A 22,027-nucleotide genomic window follows, 5' to 3' on the forward strand; every position below is an offset into this window, starting at 1 on the left:
GACCTGGGGGCGACCGAGAGGCAGGGCAGCAAGCTGAAGTGGCTGTCTGCTCCTTGTTGCTACCTGGTCTCTGGTTGCCGTGGTCTTGCCGGGAGGCTGCTGTGCACAGTGAGAGGGGCTGGGCCCGGCTGGGAGGGGCACCTCACCAGCCTGCACGGGGCCACCCCAGTGGGAGCCCACGTGCAAGCACGAGTGACCAGTGTCCCACAGCCAAGCCGCGTGGGTCGGGTGGCCCAGTGGCTGCTCTGCACGGTGCTCCTAGCAGACGTTGGCATGACCTCACCCCCATGTCCACCCACACCTTGTCCACTCCTGCTCCTCTCAGGCCCTGACCCACCAGCCAGGCCATGCCGCCCAGGAGCCACTCTCCTTTCCTCTCGGGGGGCGGAGGGAACGGGGAGCACCCACTGCAGGGCCAAGGCTCTGGCCCGGGGTTCCTTCGCAGCTGTCAGCCCAACACACCATGCCCACTATGGTGGGCCAGGCCAGGCTTCCTCCTCCTCCAGTCTGTAGTCACGGGGACCCCCTGCAAGACTGTCATCTAGTGGTAGTGGGGGGCACGGGGGTGTGTGGGCCACCTGCCTGTCACTCCCTGGCTCTGTGTGGGCCTGAGCTGGTGTCCACCCCGCTCACCCCAGGCCCTCGGCCAGCTGGCTGGTTTTGCGTCGGTGCATCTGACGGGGACCGTCAGCTGTGCAGACCCACCAGCCTCGGGAGCATCCTAGGACCGGCCCTGGGGAGACCACACGTGCTCCCATCCTTGCTTCCAAGCCGGGGCTCCCCTGGGCCTCTCCAGAGACCCCAAGTCACAGCCTTGCTGCCTGTGTTCTTTTAAGGGTGGCACAGGCCAGGACTTAACCCTGACCCATGCCCACCACATCTGTGCGCTCCTCCACCCTGTATGCAGCCTGAGCGCCATCCGCCCCAGGTGCCAGGGCTGCCAGCGTCCACCCCCATAGAAGACGAGTGGGTGGGCATTGCAGCCCCAGACCCCACTGTGGAGGGTGCTTCCTGAGACCGTGTCTCACACCAGCTGTCTCAGGTCAGTTCCCAGACGCAGAGCCCAAGACAGTGATCCAGGTGCTCCTGGTGGGGTGGGGGGCTCCCAGGAGAGGGTGTGAGGAAAGAATCCGGGAGGGAGAGCCACTGGGTGAAGGTGCGGTCTCTGCAAAGCCTCCTGTGGCCTGATCCTGGGGTCCCAGGCCTCAGAGAGCTGTTTCTCCAGTGACAGGTGGTCTGGGCTGATATCCCCTGCCTCCCAGCCATGGGCTGTGGGCTGCCCTGGGGTGGGCACCTTGAGGGGGGCTGCTCTTGCTGAACAGGCTGGTGCGAGTCTGTGGCAGCTGGGGATGGGCACACCCACCCCCAAACAGGCCCTGAGTGGATCTCCAGCTGTACCTGCTCCAACAGACCCAGATCCCGAGGAAAACCCTCCTGTAACTCTTCCAGCTGCGACCTCAGGCACCTGAGGGCACGAGAAAGGAAAGGGAACCCTCAGGTGAGAGACGAAGCCACACTTCAGCGTGGGGCGACGCTGCCCCAAGGAGTCTGCTGAGCCTACCCAGCCCAAGCCTCGGGTCCCAGCAGCCCCTTGGGCGTGGGGCACGCCCTGGGCTGCACAGGCTGGCGCTGCGTGACCCCCGCCTGCCCGTGGCTCTGCTTAGCAAGCACATCTCTGGGCACACCCCACCACGGCAGACGCTGGCGGGGGAACCTCCTCAGATCAGGAAAACTGTCTGCTGCACATTCATAACCTCAGGTCTTTGTCTTGTGCTTCCTGGGGAAGCCCAAACAGAGAAACATTAAGTCCCTGGCCCCAGGTTGGCTGTGTCTGTGCCTGGCATGAGTGAACACAACCTTCTCTGGGCTTCTTGCCTCCAACACCTTGCAGAATTCCCACAAATAAAACCCTGTCTTTGAAATACCATCTCACAATTCAAAATTGTAAGACAAGGGAACAAATCAGCATAAGAACAAGTGAACAAATCAGCATATGAACAAATCAGCATAAGCAAAAGCAGAATTAAGACCCAAAGGACTTAGGACATTGGAATTATTCAATGAAGAATATATATTGATAGTAAGTGTGTTGAAAATGACTGTGAAGTGAGAATTTATAATACAAATGAGACTTATTGATTGTAAAGGAGAAGATTGATTGTAAATGAATTTAGTTGAACTACTAGGAATGAAGGGCTTCCCTGGTTGCTCAGCTGGTAAAGAATCCTCCTGCAATGCAGGAGACCTGGGTTCGATCCCTGGGTTAGGAAGATCCCCTGGAGAAGGGAAAGGCTACTCACTCTAGTATTCTGGCCTGGAGAATTCCACAGACTGTATAGTCCATGGGGTCGCAAAGAGTCGGACACGACAGAGCAACTTTCACTCACTGGGAATGAAACACAAACCATTTAAAACTCAATGGATTCATTCAACAGTAGATTAGACATAAGTTGAAGGATGTTAAATTGGAAGATAAATCTGAATGAATGACTCAGATTTCATCCCAGGTAAGGGCAATGAGAAAGAGAATAACAGACAGCTCATAACAAAATACTCCAAACTGGTCTAACTGTAGTTCTAGAAGATTTCAAAACACATGGAGATAATTTTTGAAGAAATAAAAGCTGATAATTGTTTTCCAAATTGATGAAAAACATGAATCATTATATTAAAGAAGCACAGTAAAACTCAATCATGGCAAGTGACATATTCATATCAAAACACACTAACACAATTATAGAGAACTAAAGACAAAGAAAATTTTTTATTGTTACTTTTTAGCCGTACCACGAGGCTTGCAGGATCTTAGTTACCCAAGCAGGGATTGAAATCGGGGCCATGGCAGTGAAAGCATCGAGTCCTAACCACTGGACCACCAGGGAATTCCCTGAGGAAAAATTTGAAAGCAGCCCAGAGTGAAAAAGAGATTACCTACAAAGCGATGACGTTTAAACTCATTAGCAAAAGGGGGAATCTTAAGTACAGGCCATGCATCCTGGATCTTCTGGAAGTGTGGCTCTGAGGGCCTGCTGCAGGTCCACTGGGTCACAATCTGCATTTTAACAAACATGCACTTGAATGCCATTTAAAATTAGCTTTCAGAATATAGTTCAAGATGTACAGAAAAATAGCGATGATACAGAAAGTTCCCATATATTCCACACTCAGTTTTAACATCTAGTAGCATGATAAATATGTCACAATTAGTGAATCAATATATTATTGTCACTTAAAATTTGTATTCTATTCAGATTTTCTTATTTTTTACACAATGTTCTCCTGTTACAGGACCTCTCCTGGACACCGCATTATATTTAGTCATCATATTGCCTTAGGCCCCTCTTGGCTTTGACAGTTTCGCAAACTTTGTTTGAGACAGTTTTGAGGACTGGTTATGTATTCCCCACACTGATGCTTGACAAGCACAGGGCGAAATTTATGCCAAGTTTTACCACTTAAGAAATAAGGTGAATAACAACAATAAAAAAAGAAATAAGGTGAATAACAATGTCCCCATTTCCCACTTCTATTCAGCATTGTGTCTGAGAGTCTAGCCCGGACAGTAAAGCAAAAATGAAATAAAAACAAGATTGGAAAGAAAGCAGTAAAACTCTATTTGGAGATGACATGCTCTTATATATAGAAAATCTTAAGAAATCTACTAAAAAACTATGAAAGCCCATAAACGATTTCAAGTTTGTGAGATACAGATCAATATACAAAAGCCAATTATATTTATATACATTTATAATAATCTGAAAATTAAGAAAAGAATTCCATTTAAATAGTATCAGAATAAACTTGGGAATAAATTTAGCAAAAGTCATGAAAAATTTATATTCTGAAAATTTAAAAAAAATTAAAGAACTAAATAGAAAGACATCTCATGTTCATGGATTGGAAGATTTAATATTGTTCAGACAATAGTATTCAAATAGATCTGCAAATTCAATCTCGATAAAAATTCCACCTAGATTATTTGCAGAAATTGACAAATCAATCCTAAAATTCATACGGATATTAAGGAATTCAGAATACTCAGAGCAATCTTGAAAAAATGAACAAAACTGGAGAAATCACACTTCCCTTTCAAAATTTACCTCAAAGCTACAGTAATCAAAGCAATGTGATATTGGCATCAGGACAGACATACAGTTGGATAAAATAGAACAGCGAACCCCAAAATAAGCACATATTACCTTAGTTATATGGTTATAATTATGGTTCACTGATTTTTGACAAGGATGCTGTTCTTTTCAGTAGGGAAAAGAACAGTGTTTTCAACAAACGGTGCTGGGAAAACTGGATATCCATCTGCAGAAGAGTGAAACTAGACCCCTACTTCACACTGTACACATAAATTAACTCAGAATGGATCAAATACCAAATGTGTTTTAGAAGAAAATGTAAATATTCATGACCTTAGATTAGGCAATAATTTTTTTGTTTGTCTTTTGACCCTGCAGCATGCTGGATCTTAGTTCTCCATACAGGAATCAAACCCAAGCCCCCTGCATTGCAAATGCAGGATCTTAACCACTAGATGGCCAGGGAAGTGCCCTAGGCAGTAAGTCTATATAACACCAAGCACAAATGACCAATGGAAACAACAGATAAATTTGACTCTATAGAAATTTAAAACTTTTATATATCAAAGGATATCATCAAGAAAGTGAAAAGAAAATCCATAATGTGGGAGAAAATATTTAGGTATCTCATATAATCTGAGAAGGATCTTGAATTCATATACCTACAACTCAATAATAAAAACACAAAAGTCCAATTTTAAAATGGGCAAAGGAGCTCAACAGAAATTTTTCCAGAGAAAATCTGCACGTGTCCGAAAAGCATATGAAAAGGTGTTTAATGTCATCAGCCATCAGCCAGGGAGATGCAAATCAAAACTACAGTGAGATACCACTTCCCAGGCAGTACAATGGCTGTGATAGAACAGACAACAAGAGAGGCTGTGGGGAAATTGGGACTCTTAGACGTTGTCGGTGAAAACGTAAAGTACTACTGCAGCTTTGAGAATCAGCAGCTTCTGTCAGTTTCCCAAAAGTCAAACATAAAGTCAGCATGTGACCCAGCAATACCCCTCCTACACATCTATCCATGAAAAGTGACATGTGTCCACACAGTAACTCGTACACAGGTGCTCACAAAAGCCAAAAAGCAGAAGCACGCCATGATGGAGAAGCGTTCTCCATCATGGAGATGGAGAAATAAAAGGTAGTGAATCCACGCAGTGGAAGATCACTTAGCTAAAATAAGAAGAATGGAGCACTACCCCATGGATGAACCTTGAAAATATTATGCTACATTAAAGAAGCCAGTGATAAAAGACCACCTATTAAAAAAAAAGACCACCTATAATATGAGGCCATTTATGACAAATGTCCAGAATAGGTAAGACCCACATGCCAAGAGGCAAAAAAAAAAAAAAAAAAAAAACCTACAAAACATTTCTGAGAGAAATTGAAAAACTCATCAGTGGAGAGACAGACTTTGTGCACAGATGGGAAAACTATACTGCTGAGATACTTCTTTCCAATCCAGACTGCAGAGTCAGTGCAGCACATCTCAATTCCAGCAGTTTTTTTTTTAAAGAAATTGACAAGCTAATCCTAAAATTCATATGAAGATGCAAGGGAAAGAGTGGCCAAGACAAGCTTGAAAAGGACAAGCAAATTTGAAAGACTTACCTCTCTGACTTTAAGACTTACTGTGAAAAAAGTGAAAGTCACTCAGTTGTGTCCAACTCTTTGTGACCCCATGGAACAGTCCATGGAATTCTCCAGGCCCCACAGGGATCGAACCCAAGTTTCCCGCATTGCAGGAGAGTTCTTTCCCATCTGAGCCACCAGGGAAGCCCAAGAATACTGACATGGGTAACCTATCCCTTCTCCAACAGATGTTCCCAACCCAGGAATCAAACTGGGGTCTCCTGCATTGCAGGCAGATTCTTTACCAGTTGAGCTACCAGGAAGCCCTGCTTACTGTAAACGTATAGTAATTGAGACAGTGTGGAACTGATGTCAACATACATCAATAAAGCCCAGAAATGGAACCTTGTGTATATTGTCATCTGATTTGAAGTAAAAATCACAAAAATCAGTCCGTGGAGCAAGGGTAATTTTTCGTCAAATGATGCTGGAGCTACTGGATGTCTACATGCAGAAGACGAACCTCACACTGTTACAAAAATGAACTCAGAATGGATCATTGCCGGGGTCCAGCCTCGGCAGGATCCAGGGGGTACCCTCAGGATGAACGGCGTCGGCGAGAGAGAAAGAAGACACGTGAGACCAGCCTTAATAGGGCCAAGTCTGTGTTTTACTTTTTGACAACCGGTTTTATACCCTTTCACAGAACGTTTTCAAGGTACAAGATGCTTATTCATGATTACACAGGATTAGTATTACATCATTTTTATTTTTAGGAAAAGCAGGGTTTTTTTGCTTTCTAATTCTATAGTAATTCTTAGCACATGATCTTCTGGCCTTGGGGCTATTAACATTTTATGCAGGTCAGGTGATTGTAAACCTATTTTCCGTTTTCATGGTGACCTTAACTGAAAGGTAACAGTGTCATAGGGAAATAGTACAGAGTAGAATTATATTCTTACAAAAATTCATCTTTCTGCAAAAGTTGTCAGTTGCGTTTATCTAAGAAGTTTACCCCATACTGACTCTGCGACTTTGGTGAGGCAGCTTCTGCCTAGCACTCCTGGCTGACAATTAACAACCATCTCATTGTTACCACACTAGGGCTAAGCTCTTATTTCTCTAGATCTTTAACTATATTAACAATGGTTTTTATAACACAACCTTAGCACATTAAAGGCAAAAATACAGCAAGCATAAACACAGCAAGCAAATCACAACCCAATAACCACCTATAGAATAATTTTTCTTATGTTTTCTAATAGGACTCCTTTACCCCTTAAAAGGGCTCTATATCTATTAGGGCTTTTACATAATCAGGTTCTTTATGCTATTTTATGATTAGGATATTATAAGCAATCATGCATATTAGTACCAAGCACATAAATGCATTTGGCTAACAAACTACCAGCAAAAGAGTTTAAATTAAAACACTCCTTTCACCCTGAATAATCTCATAAAATACCACCACCTGGGAAACTTATTGATTAAAGTTCTAAATTGATTCTTATTTGGGAAGAGATCGGGGAAGGCCTTCCTGCCTGTATCAGAGAAATTAAGGAGTAGTCCATTGAGGCAGGCATCAGAAAGACAGATATCATCTTTAAGGTGAGCGCCGGGGGCAACTTTTCGAAATCCCTGAAAACCTGATCTGCCTTGCCTGTCAGGCTTTCTCCTCATGACCTTGTCATGGGTGGGATCTCTTGAGCTGGCCTTTTCGAAAACCCCTGAAAACCTGATCCGCCTTGCCCGTCAGGTTTTCTCCCTTACGGCCTTGTTAGGGGTAAGGTCTCATGAAGTGACTTTTTCGAAACCCCTGAAAACCTGATCCGCCTTGCCCATCAGGTTTTCTCCCTCATGACCTTGTTATGGGTAGGGTCTCGTGTGTTGGCTCCCGGCAGATCATAATTGGGATTTAAAACTACAAAAATCTAAAAGGAGATATATGAGAAGAATCTTTGTGAGCTTTTGGTTAAGCAAAGGGTTCTTGGACATAACACCAAAAGCATGGTCAATAGAGGACAAAATTGAAAAGTTAGATTTCATCAACATTAAGAATTTATGGGAATTCCATGACAGTTCAGTGGTTAGGACTCCCCAGTTTCACTGCCGAGGGCCTGGATTTGATCCCTGGTTGGAAAGCTAAGATCCCGCAAGGCAAGCCAAAGCAGCACGGCCAAAAATAAAAAGCCACAGACTGGGAAACAATACTCGTAAGTCACATCACTGATAAAGAACTTGCATCCGGAACAAATATATTAATAATAAATATAATACAAAGAACTCTCAACACTCAATAAAAGGAAGTCATCCCAGCCTAAAAATGGGCAGAAGCTTTGAACAGTCACTTCAGGGATGAAGATGCAGAAATGGTGAACAACACATGGAAAGATGCTTGGCTTCACCTATCATCAGGGAATACAAATTGATCCTGTGATGACAGAACATCACACACCCACTAGAAAACCTGAAACAAAGCGAGTGCTGGTGGAGAGGTCAGGCGGCCGCTTGAGCTCTAATGCGAAGCTGGGGGGGTGGGGGGATGGTGGATGCTTCACTGCTTTGGAATGTCCCTTCAACCAGAGTATTCCAGCATCTACCGCAGTCCGACACATTCACCCAGCAGGAAGCAGTGTGTCCATGCAGAGACTTGGATATTCAGAGCAGCCTTACTGGTAATGGCCCCAAACCGCAGGGTAACCAGATGTTCATCCACACGTTGGTGGGTAAATACACTAGGCTATGCACACCAGGAAAACAGCGCAGCAGTGAAAGATGTTCACTGCTGATGCCTGCAGCACCATCGCTGACTCTCAGGACACTTACGCTGAATGAGAGCTGGACAACAAGAAAGCACATGCTGTTTGATCCCATTTACACAAAGTTCTGGAAACACACATAACTCAGAGCGATGGGAAGGGGCTCATTGGCTGCCGGGGGCTGGAGGACACTTGGGGGCACGGGCAGCTGACAGTCAAAACGTACATATGAACAACCCCTGGGACCTGGCATTTTCACAAATAGGTCTCTACAGGGAGACTCTCACACAGGCCCGAGGAGTCGTGGCCAATGTGCCTCATTCTTGGATGGAGGGTAAAGCTGGAAGAAAGCCACTATCAACGAAAAATTAAACAGTCGATCTGAGAAAGAAATGGAAACTTTTATTTGAGCCAAATTTGAGGAATATAAGCTAGAAAGAGCATGTCAGAAAACTCTAAGAACTGCTTCTGGGTTAGAAATCGAGACACAGGCTGTGTAAGTTGTGTGCAAGCAGAGGGCTGCACCTCAGACGCATTACTGACAGTTTCCGTAACCCAGGACTAAGCACATCCCAGTGGGTCACGTGACCTCTTACAAGCTCAAGGAGGAATGTTATCTTTTAGGGAGTTGTCTCGTTGGTGCTGGAGAATGTTGCTCTTTGCGGTTGAGCAGGTATTTCTGCTGCTGGCGGAGTTTTGGTGTAATGCAGATACATGATGCACCCTGGGGGAGAGACTTCTTGTTTAACTTTTTCTTTTCCTGCCATAAAGTGTGAATTGCATTTCATACCATGTAGCCCAAGTTACTTCCAGAGGGCGGGATATTCACATATTGGAATAACCAGAGGTTAAAATGAGAGAGAAAAGATGTGTTTAAAATATCAGACATCAGTAACGTGTATATGGAAGCACACCTGGCTTAACATGTGTTAATCCACAAGGGTGTGGATCTCGGTTCATTCTGGACTTGGTTAAGTAATCATGTTACAAATGGAAGAGTGATCCTTAAAAGAATGGAAGTACAGAGTCCTGGCCAGAAGCAGGGCAGAGGAGGAGCCTCTGACAAAGGGGTCCTTCACAAACAGGCAACCCCCGAGGATCCAGGCTGGGGACCGCTGAGAACGTGTGTTATTTGGCAGACAGAAGACAGCCTCTCAGGTGGCTCTGAGGGACAGCTGCGGTGAGGTGAAGGAGGAGCCAGGATTTATAGCACTTATTGCAACACAGACCTGGCAGTCAGAACATCAAAAGATACTGTTCGTTAAAGAAAACCAGACAACTCAGGTTTCTTTTTATGCGTGGGAAGACGCGAGCGGCAGGGCTCACTGAAACCATTCCTTTGATCTGCACCTTGGCTACCTGGGCCCAGCGTTCTCTGCTTGCTCACCTGGGTCCCTGCAGGCTGCTCCGTGGGGCGGGTATGGCTGCTGGCTGTTGCTGCCACATCCTTTGTTTACTGATACATCGGGGACATTCTGTGTGACCTTCTCCACCCACCCTTACTGCAGAACCGGTTTCTCTTCCCCTGTTTCTAAGGGAGTTTGTCTGCTGTTGATTCTCCTGGTTCTTCAAGGTCCCTGGGTGACCGCATAATATCACAGATTTTATTGTCGAGGTGTCCAAATTTTATTGATCGAGTGTCCCGCAGCTCTGGAAGCCCAGTGGGCGTCATACTCGTGCTGCTGGCAGGCCTGGCCTGGCGAGATGGCTGGGCTCCAGTTGGTCTAGGAATGGCTTGAGTGCCCAGACGTAGCCAGAGCACTGGCACCCTTGGGGGCCCCACCTTCGGGGCTGAGGCGGAGCCATCCCCCGCCCGGAGCTGAGTCTGTCCTCCAGGCCGAGCCCTTTGGGGACCCCACGTGCTGCTGACAGAGGGCCTGACCTGGGGCTGGGGGAGCCCAGGCCAGGGGGAGCCCAGGCCAGAGGCAGCCTCACAAAGCCCTGTTCAGAGAGGAGCGGACGGTCTTGTCAATGAAGGGTCCTGGGAAGACAGGGTGTCCCTGTGCAGGAAGGAAGTGCGATGCTCACCTCACACCGTATACAAAAATTAACTCAGAGTGGGTCAAAGATTTAATTTTAAGACCTAATACTATTAAGTCTTCTCTAGTGGTCCAGTGGCTAAGACTCAACATTCCCGGTGCAGAGGGCCTGGGCTTGACCCCTGGCCAGGGAACTAGATCCCGTGTGCTGCAGCTGAGACCTGGTGCAGCCAAATCAATAAATATTTATTTTTAAAAACCTGTTAAACACAGAATAAAAAAGATGCATTACTTTGGATTTGGCAATGACTTCTTAGGTATGACACCAAAGGTACAGGCAACAAAAGAAAAAAAACAAGGGAAATGAGACTTTATGAAAATTTTAAAATTTTGTTTATCCAAAGACACTATTGGCAGACTAAAAAGGCAACCCAGAGAATGGAAGAGAATATTTACAAACCACATACCTGAGAAATGATTATAATTTAGAACATGTAGAGAACTCCTAAAACTCAACAGGAACAAAACGAACAACCCAGTTCAGTAATGGACAAAGAGTTTGAACCGACATTTCTCTAAAGAAGATATAGAGTAGCCAGTTGTTGTTAGGTCACTCAGTCATGTCCGACTCTTTGTGACCCTGTGAATCGCAGCATGCCAGGCTTCCCTGTCCAACACCAACTCCCGGAGCTTACTCACACTCATGTCCACTGAGTCAGGGACATCCAACCATCTCATCCTCTGTTGTCCCCTTCTCCTCCTGCCTTCAATCTTTCCCAGCATCAGGGGCTTTTCCAATGAGATAGTTCTTCGCGTCACATGGCCAAAGTGTTGGAGTTTCAGCTTCAGCATCAGTCCTTCCATTGAATATTCAGGACTGATTTCTTTTAGGATGGACTGGTTGGATCTCCTTGCAGTCCAAGGGACTCTCGAGAGTCTTCTCCAACACCACAGTTCGAAAGCATCAATTCTTTGGCACTCAATGTCATAACATCAGGATACGGAATCAACATACAAGGACTCACCTCCCCACATCTATCCGAGCCCTGCAGGGGGCAGTGTGCTGAGGGGTCAGGGTCTGACCACCTGCTCTGGTAGGGACAGCCTCTCCTGAGGGACCACAGCCAAGGGGAGAAGGGGCAGGAACAGGGAACGGCTCCCCTCCTCATCCTGGCCTAACCTGAGGCTGCTGGATGCAGACGGTGGAGACACAGGTTTGCCCTCCACCCACTCTCCAGCCTGGCACTTCCCACTCTCCACCACCTCCAGGGGCCTGAGAATGGAGCGTGGCCACAGCTACACCAGGGTGGAGGGGCCACTCTGGCCGGTCCTCTGGGATCAACTCTATCTTCAGGGTTGGTCCAGGCAGGGCAGCAGGAGTGAGGAGACCTCCAGGGTTCCTTGAGTGACCACGAGAGCCTCCTCTCCAAGGAGGCAGGGCGGTCACCTTTTTGATGCAGACAATTGCAACCCATTTTCACTGTAAATATTCAGTCATCTCCCACAGCTGATGGCTAAATGGGTGTTTATTAGGAGAGTTTTGAGCATTCTTTGGCATTGCCTTTCTTTGGGTTTGGAATGAAAACTGACCTTTTCCAGTCCTGTGGCCACTGCTGAGTTTTCCAAATTTGCTGGCCTATTGAGTGCAGCACTTTCACAGCATCATCTTTTAGGATTGAAACAGTTCAACTGGAATTCCATCACCTCCACTAGCTTTGTTCGTAGTGATGCTTCCTAAGACCCGCTTGACTTAACATTCCAGGATGCCTGGCTCTAGGTGAGTGAGCACACCTTTATGATTATGTGGGTCGTGAAGATCTTTTATAGTTCTTCTGTGTATTCTTGCCACTTCTTCTTAATGTCTTCTGCTTCTGTTAGGTCCATACCATTTCTGTCCTTTATTGTGCCCACACTGCATGAAATGTTCCCTTGGTATCTCTAATTTTCTTGAAGAGATCTCTAGTATTTCCTGTTCTATTGTTTTCCTCTCTTGCTTTGCATTGATCACTGAGGAAGGCTTTCTTATCTCTCCTTACTCTTCTTTGGAACTCTGCATTCTGATGGGTATATCTTTCCTTTTCTCCTTTGCCTTTCACTTCTCTTCTTTTCTCAGCCATTTGTAAGCTTTCCTCAGACAGCCATTTTGCCTTTTTGCATGTCTTTTTCTCATGGATGGTTTTGATAACTTCTGCCTGTACAATGTTGTGAACCTCTGTCCGTAGTTTTTCAGGCGCTCTGTCTATAAGATCTAATCTCTTGAATCTATTTCTCACTTCCATTGTATAATCATAAGGGATTTGATTTAGGTCATACCTGAATGGTCTTGTGGTTTTCCCTACTTTCTTCAATTTAAGTCTAAATTTGGCAATAAGGAGTTCATGATCTGAGCCACAGACAGCTCCCGGTCTTCTCCATCTTCGGCTGCAAAGAATATAATCAAGCTGATTTCAGTGTTGACCATCTGGTGATGTCCATGTGTAGAGTATTCTCTTGTGTTGTTGGAAGAGGGTGTTTGCTATGACCAGTGTGTTCTCTTGGCAAAACTCTATTAGCCTTTGTACTCTATTGCTTCTGTACTCCAATGCCAAATTTGCCTGTTACTCCAGGTATCTCTTGACTACCTACTTTTGCATTCCAGTCCCCTATAATGAAAAGGACATCTTTCTTGGGTGTTAGTTCTAGAAGGTCTTACAGGTCTTCATAGAACCGTTCAACTTCAGCTTCTTCAGCATTACTGGTCAGGGCATAGACTTGGATTACTACAGTAATTGTAGTATTGAATTATAGTATTTATGAATTGTAGTATTGAAACCATATTGAATGGTTTGCCTTGGAAACAAACAGAGATCATTCTGTCATTTTTGAGAGTGCACCCAAGGACTGCATTTTGGACTCTTTTGTTGACTCCATTTCTTCCAAGGGATTCTTCCCTACAGTAGTAGATATAATGGTCATCTGAGTTAAATTCACCCATTCCAGTCCATGTTAGTTCACTGATTCCTAAAATGTCAATGTTCACTCTTGCTATATCCTGTTTGACCACTTCCAATTTGCCTTGATTCATGGACCTAACTTTCCAGGTTCCTACGCAATATTGTTCTTTACAGCATTGACTTTACGCCCATCACCAGTCACATCCACAACTGGGTGTTGTTTCTGCTTTGGCTCTGTCTCTTCATTCTTTCTGGAGTTATTTCTCCACTGATCTCCAGTAGTATATTGGGCACCTGCCGACCTGAAGAGTTCATCTTCAGTGTCTTATCTTTTTGCCTTTTCATACTGTTCATGGGGTTCGCAAGGCAAGAATATTGAAGTAGTTTGTCATTCCCTTCTCCAGAGGACCATGTTTTATCAGAACTCTCCACCAGGACCCATCTGGTGGCTTACAGTATGACTCACAGTTTCATTGAGTTAGACAAGGCTGTGTCAAAGAATGCTCAAACTACCACACAGTTGCACTCATCTCACACGCTTGCAAAGTAATGCTCAAAATTCTCCAAGCTAGGCTTCAACAGTACGTCAACCATGAACTTCCAGATGTTCAAGCTGGATTTAGAAAAGGCAGAGGAATCAAATTGCCAACATCCGTTGGATTATCGAAAAAGCTAGAGAGTTCCAGAAAAATATCTACTTCCGCTTTATTGACTACGCCAAAGCCTTTGACTGTGTGGATCACAAAAAACTGTGGAAAATTCTTCAAGAGATGGGAATATCAGACCACCTCACCTGCCTCCTGAGAAATCTGTATGAAAGTCAAGATGTAACAGTTAGAACTGGACATGGAAAAATAGACTGGTTCCAAATTGAGAAAGCAGTACATCAAGGCTGTATATCATCACTCTGCTTATTTAACTTACATACAGAGTACATCATGAGAAATGCTGGGCTGGATGAAGCACAAGCTGGAATCAAGATTGCCGGGAGAAATATCAATAACCTCAGATATGCAGATGACACCACACTTATGGCAGAAAGTGAAGAAGAACTAAAGAACCTCTTGATGAAAGTGAAAGAGGAGAGTGAAAAAGTTGGGTTAAAATTCAACATTCAGAAAACTAAGATCATGGCATCTGGTCCCATCACTTCATGGCTAACAGATGGGGAAACAGTGACAGACTATTTTTTTGAGCTCCAAAATCACTTCAGATGGTGACTGCAGCCATGAAATTAAAAGACGCTTGCTCCTTGGAAGAAAAGCTATGACCAACCTAGACAGCGTATTAAAAAGCAGAGACAGTACTTTGTCAACAAAGGTCTTTCTAGACAAAGCTATGATTTTTCCAGTAGTCAAGTATGGATGTGAAAGTTGGACTACAGAGAAAGTTGAGTGCCGAAGAATTGATGCTTTCGAACTGTGGTGTTGGAGAAGACTCTTGAGAGTCCCTTGGACTGCAAGGAGATCCAACCAGTCCATCCTAAAGGAAATCAGTCCTGAATGTTCATTGGAAAGACTGATGCTGAAGCTGAAACTTGGGCTACCTGGTGTGAAGAACTGACTCATTGGAAAAGCCCCTGATGCTGGGAAAAATTGAAGGCGGGAGCAGAAGGGGACGACAGAGGATATGGTTGGATGGCATCACTGACTTAATGGACATGGGTTTGGGTGGACTCCGAGAGTTGGTGATGGACAGAGAGGCCTGGTGTGCTGCGGTTCATGGGGTGGCAAAGAGTCAGACAAGACAGAGGCTGAACTGAACTGAACTGATTACTAGTAGAGTTTCCAGCAGGTGGCAGCACAGTGCCTGCTTCTAACAGTCTCTTACTCCAGCTTGCTTTCTTTCAGTCTTTAAATTACCATCCTCTATTACTTAAACATTTCTTAATGGAGATGGAGTTGATTTATAACGCTGTGTCAGTTTCAGGCATACAGCCCAGTGATTCAGTGACACAAAACTGTGGGCAGCGTGGTGTCTGGTCTGGGAGGCTCCACGCTAACTGGCTCCTGAGGAAGACACCGTCCAGTTGCCGAAGGGCCGGTGCTCTGACGTCTGGAACCAGCCACGCTTCAGCAGCAGGCGCCACTCAGGCAGAGAAGTGAGCAGTGCGCGTCCTGAAGGAAATCACCCACTGGGGATGTTAGACACGGGACTGTGGCCTGAGTCCTGTCCTCAAATACAGCAGCCACAGGTGCAGTGCATTTGGAAACTTATTAAATATACATTCTTCCAAATGGTGACATTTTAAAAAATATAGCACCTGGGTACCTTGTGATATATGATGCTCAGAAGCTTATGTATTTTGCTTCTGCTTCAACCTGTTTGCACAGGAAAAAAAAATCAGCTGATGAGTGCGGACAGGGGACACAGCGTTCATCCATCATTGTGGTGAACATGAAAGCATGGTCTCATGGCAGTAACAACAGTGAGCGTGGGAAGATTCTAGAGTCTGTAAAAGGTAGCAATCTATGCTACAGGAGAGACACCATATGAAAAATTTAGGCTGTGTATTATGATTGACTACTCAGATACAGGCCTCTTCCATTTAATGGTAAGAGACTATTCCCAAGAATTAGACATTCTCCATAAAGATATCAGCTGGAAGTCTACATGGGAAAAATTATAATGTAACTAAAAGCCAGTCAGTAAGTACACATACGTATAAGTGAAGCGCTTCCCAAACACAGGGATGAACACGGATGTGAACACACCTCTTTGCAGGGGAGCAGCCTCTCACGGCCCCAGCTCACCCACCACCCACACGGGCAGCTGTCGCTCCCCAAGCTTTGCATGACGCCCTGGCAGGATGGCAATCATCTAGCCATCATGTCTGAGATTTCATCAACATTACCCTCGCACATTATTCTGTTAAAGTTTTTTTATTGATTTGGAGTGCTATTCATAGAAAATGTTCCTGTGTAAATATTGCCAGAATGAGAACTCCTCTGGGGTCTAGCTATTAAAACCGGAGCTGTTCAAGGGTGGCCATGTTACTGGGGAGGGGATCCCTGGGTCTGCAGCAGGTGCGGCTTTGGGTGCGGCTAAGTCTGGGGTTCAGAGGAGCATCTGGACGACTACACACACGAGATAAGGGATAAGGCGGACAATTTTCACTTGGCAGAAACCATAGGAAAATTTCATAACACGACGCCAGATCACTTATGAAGAAGGCGGTTTTCAGTGCCAAGGTGACTGCTCATTACTAACAGGATGAACTGCAAGACCGAATGACTAAGCTGGGGTAGGTAGGTGTGGCGGTTGTAAATAGAGGAGGGGAGGGCTGTGTGCTCACTAGTGCCAGCTCTGCTCCGGCCAGTGCACAGAGGGCCACAGTGCCGCCTCTTGTGGTCAGCAGGACTGTGTGACCAGTGTTGGCCAACAGGGTGTGAGGGGACGTGGCCCGTGGCCTCTTCACACCAGAGCATTTAGCTGCTGTATAAGACCTTCCAGAGTTCTCTTTCCTTAAGCCAGGAAGACCAGAGATATCCAAGAGTAGTCATGTCATCAGCCCGGCTCCTGCAGTGCAGAGGGCAGGCAGAGCCCCAGCAACCCCCGGCCATGCAGCATGAGCGAGGACAAGCACCCACGAACACATAGGGCGGTAAGCATCACCGGGTGCACTCAGGATGGAATATGATTCAGCCTTCACAAAGGATGAAATCCTGATGTATGATACAGCATGGATGGAGCTTCAAGTCACCATGCTGTGAGAAATCAGCAGACACAAGAGGACAAATCATAAAACTAAAAGACGCTTGCTCTTTGGAAGAAAAGCTATGACCAACCTATATAGCACATTAAAAAGTAGAGATATTACTTTGCCAGCAAAGGTCCGACTAGTCAAAGCTATGGTTTTTCCAGTGGTCATGCATGGATGTGAGAGTTGGACCATAAAGAAAGCTGAGTGCTGAAGAATTGATGCTTTTGAACTGTGGTGTTGGAGAAGATGCTTGAGAGTCCCTTGGACTGCAAGGAGATCCAACCAGTCCATCCTAAAGGAGATCAGTCCTGAATATTCATTGGAAGGACTGATGCTGAAGCTGAAGATCCAATACTTTGGCCACCTGATGCGAAGAGCTGACTCATTGGAAAAGACCCTGATGCTGGGAAAGATTGAAGGCAGGAGGAGAAGGGGATGACAGAGGATGAGATGGCTGGATGGCATCACTGACTCGATGGACATGAGTTTGAGCAATCTCCGGAATTGTGATGGACAGGAAAGCCTGGCGTGCTGCAGTTCATGGAGTCACAAAGAGTCGGACACGACTGAGCAACTGAACTGAACTGAAGAGGATAATCATGGCATTATTCCAATTAGACGAGGTCCCCAGCATGGTTATTCATCGAGGCAGAGCGTAGAGCAGTGGGAACCAGGGGCTACAGGAAGGGAGCATGAGGAGTTAGTGTCTGATGGGCACAGAGTTTCAGTACAGATGATAAAACAAACATCCTGGAGATGGATAGTGGTGGCGGTTACACAGCAATGCGAGCATCCTCAATGCCACTGAGCTGTACATTTAAAAATGGTTAATGTGGCAATTTTCACATTATGCATATTTTAACACAATAAAAAATTAAGGAATCAAATAGAAATTATGGAGTTGAAAAGTATAATCACAGGAATAAAAAATTCACTCAAAGCGCTCAACAGTGCATCTGAGCAGGCGGAAGAATCACTGAATTTGCAGACAGGTCAGTTTAGATGATCCAGTATAAGAAACAGAAAGAAAAAATTTAAAAAATGAACAGAGCTAAAGAGATCTGCAAGGCGCAGCTAAGACTCCAAAATACCTGGAATAAAAGTCCCAGGAGAGGAGCAAGAGAAGGGGAAGAAAGAAGATACGAAGAAGGAATCACCAAAATGTTCCAAATTTTATTTTAAAAAGACATTAATCTACACAGCCAAGAAGCTCAACAATCTCCAAGTGGGATAAATGTAAAGAGATTCAAACCTGTATACAGATTAAAACTGTTGAAGGCCAAACGCACAGAGAGTCTTCAAAGCAGCAATGAAAGTGACTCACCGCATACATGGGGTCCTCAGCAAGAGTCACATCTCTAGGGCTCCCCTGGTGGTCCAGTGGTTAAGAATCTGCCTTCCAATGCAGGGTACTTTACCTTTCAATCCCTGGTCAGGGAACTAAGATCCCACTTGCCTCGGGGCAACTAAGCCTGCACGCCATAACCAGCAAACTGAATCTACCAGCACATAAAAAGGATTATACGGTGAGTAAGTGGGATTTATGCCAGGAATGTAAGGTTCGTTCAACACGTGCAACTTAATCTGTGTTACAAGTCACACTAAATAAATAAGGGAAAGAAAGCCACATGATCACCAATAGAGGCAACAAAAGCAGTCGAAGAAACCTGACCTCCATTCATGACAAAAACACTCAATCAACCAGATGGCAATGTTCTCCACCTGATAAAGCAGGTGGAGACCCACTGTGGGTCCAGGAGGGACCCACAGTCGACACCACAATTCATGGTGAGAGGCCAACAGCTTTCCCGCTGGGGTCAGGCAGGCAAGGACGTCCACTTCACCACTTCTCTTCAGCACTATGCTGGAGGCCCCAGCCAGACAGTTAGGCAAGGAAAAGCCAAAGGCATCCTAACTGAAAAGGAAGATGTGAAACCATCTTTATTTGCAGATGACACGCTCTTAAGTACAGAAAACCCTAGAAAATTCACCAGAAATCTACTAGATCTAATAAGTGAGCTCAGCAAGATTGTAGAATGTAAGACCAATAAACAAAAGTCAGCTACATTTCATACTAACAATGAACAATCTAAAAATGAAATTAAGATAACAATTCTATAAGCAATCGCATTTAAAAAAAAGTCAGTTACATGGGAATAAATTTAATCCCAAAATGCAACACTTATATACTGAAAACTATAAAATATTATTGAAAGAAATTAGAGAAGATCTAAATAAATGGAAAGTCATTGTATTCCCAGATGGGAAGCTTTCATCAAATGTCATCACTCCCTGAGTTAACTCCACAAACAGCGCAGTCTATGTCAACATCCCAACAGCCCTTTTTTGAAAAACTGAACAAGCTGGTCTTAAAGTCTACGTAGAATTACAAGAGACCCAGAATAGCCAAAACATACTTGAAAAACCACAAAATTGGAGAACTCACACTTATCAATTTTAAAATTTACTACAAAGACTTAAAAACTTATCACGGGACTTGCCTGGTGGGGGTAGTGGAGAAAAACCCGACTGCCAATGCAGGGGATGCAAGTTTGATCCCTGGTCAGGGAATTAAGATCTTATGTGCTAAGGAGCAGCTACTGAGTCTGAGTGCCCCTACAAAGATCCCACATGCTGCAACTAACACCTGATGCAACCAAATAAATAAATATATTAACAGAAAACAAAAAATAACAAGAGTTGGCGAGGATGCAGAGAAATTGGAGCCTTGTTCATTGCTAGTAGGAACGTGAAATGGAGCGGCTACTGTGGAAAATAGTCTGACAATTTCTCAAAAAGTTCCACATAGAGTTACCACACGACCCAGCAATTCCACTCGCAGGTAGTATGAAGGGATAATTTCAAGAGAGTTACATACATATGTCTGTACAAAAATGTATACACTAATGTTCACAGCAGCATTATTCATAATAGCTAAAAATGAAAACAACTTGAAAGTCCATCAAGTAATGAATGGATAAAGAAGCTGTGGTCTAGCGATACAATGAAATATTATTCAACCATAAAAAAGAATGAAATACTGACATGAATGAACCTAGAAAACATTACAGCAGGTTAAGAAGCTGGTCACAAGACCACGTATTCTGTGATCCCACCGACATGAAATGTCCAGGTAAATCCATAGAGAACTATTTCCACAGAACGTAGATCAGTGATGTCCAGAGTCTGAGAGGATTGTAGAAACGTGTATCGTTTCTCCAGGGAAAGATGAAATATGTTGGAATTAAATGGTGGTGATGGTTGTTCAACCTTGTGATATTTCAAAAAGCCACACTGAGCTGTATTCTTTTAAGGAGTGAATTGTTTGATATGCGGGTTGTGTTTTGCGAGAGGGATGCTTAGACAAGAATGGGGTGGTTTGCAGGCAGGATGAGGGCAGGGAGCCCGAGTGTCACGTCAGGGAAGAGACAGCTGCTGCTCAGCCCTAAGCGGGCTGAGTGACGGGAGCCTGTTAGATCTCTGCCTTAAGTCAAGGATTACACAGGGGCTGCACCACACACCAGGGTTAAATCCCTGGAGGATTAAGCTGGCACCTGCTATATCCTTTAAGTCACAAAATGGCTCAAGGAAGAGACTAAAGGCCCTGGATGGGACCAAAGTCTTCATGAATAAGTCAAGAAAGGGAGAACCAACTTGGCAAATCTTCACATCTGTCTAGGAAAGATCCGAGGGCATGGTGCAGGCGTGTGGGTTTCCCTGGAATAAGATGGGTAGAAGCCAGATGTTGCTGTTGTTTAGTCTCTCGGTTGTATCTGACTCTTTGCAACTTCAGGACTACAGCCCGCCAGGTTCCTTTGTCCATGGGATTTCCCAGGCAAGAACACTGGAGTGGTTTGCCATTCCCTTCTGCAGGGAATCTTCCCAACCCAGGGATCAAACCTGCATCTCCAGTATGAGCAGGTGGATTCTTTACCACTGAGCCCACCAGGGAAGCCCCGAAGAAACCAATTAGCTTTATTTAAAAACATCTTATAGTGGGGAATTTGAACACGTAATAAAGTAGATGAGAATAAAGGACACCCCTTACCCTCCAGCTTCTGCAGTTAGGAAGTCATGTTAGCTTGTGGCCTCTGACGCCATCCTTTGCCCACATCCTGTCTATCGAGGACAGGGGCTGTTTCACACAGTGACACTCACATGTCTGTGTCATGCCTGAAGAGCAGGAGCGTCCAAGGTCATTGAGTAACCAGCGCCCCTGCACTTGCACCCAAGCACCGCATGAAGGAAGCCACAGTCACACGTGGGCAGGGGCCGACACTCTCGGGTCCTGCGTTGTCCTTTTCTATTTTCAGATGGATGATTCATTAGGTTTATAACATGAGCTTGGTAGATTTTCTCTTTTTCCTTTTTTCTTGAACAAAAATCATATGAGTTAGTTTAAAAAAGTAAAATAAAATCATTTTGAAAGTTTGCAAAAGTTTGGGAAGTTTTGAGGTAGAAAGCGCTTCAGTCACCATTTTACATATTGAAAGTTCAGCTTTGGCATTTTGTCTCTAGGAATGTGGCCATTGTATTTGGGTATGAAATGCCTTGACTTTTTAGAGATCTTGTTTAGAGCTGTAGCTTTTCCCTTTTCACTGTTATTCTAATTTTTATTTACATCTCTCCTTTTTTTTTTTTTTTTTGATCATTCTTGCCAAAAATCTCTATCTTACTGATCTTTCCCAAAAAGCGGTATTGGCTTTGTTGTTTGTTATTGATTTAATCTTTTGTTTGGTTGATTTTCTTCTTTTATTATTTTGTGTGTCTTTGGTTTGCTCCAATCTTCTTTTGCCAGTTTCTTGAGTTTAATTCTTAACTCCTTTTGTTTTGAACCTTATTTCCCGATAAGTGTCTTTAAACCTGTACAGTTCCTTCAAAAGACTGCTTCAGCTGTACCCTGCAAAATCTATGTGCTATTTCCATTATCAGTGCTCTCAGCACTTTGTGCTCTGAAATCTGCATTTGAATCTGAGGGTTCTTGGGT

This window comes from Dama dama, chromosome 21, assembly GCF_033118175.1.
Source record: "Dama dama isolate Ldn47 chromosome 21, ASM3311817v1, whole genome shotgun sequence".
Lineage (NCBI taxonomy): Eukaryota > Metazoa > Chordata > Mammalia > Artiodactyla > Cervidae > Dama > Dama dama.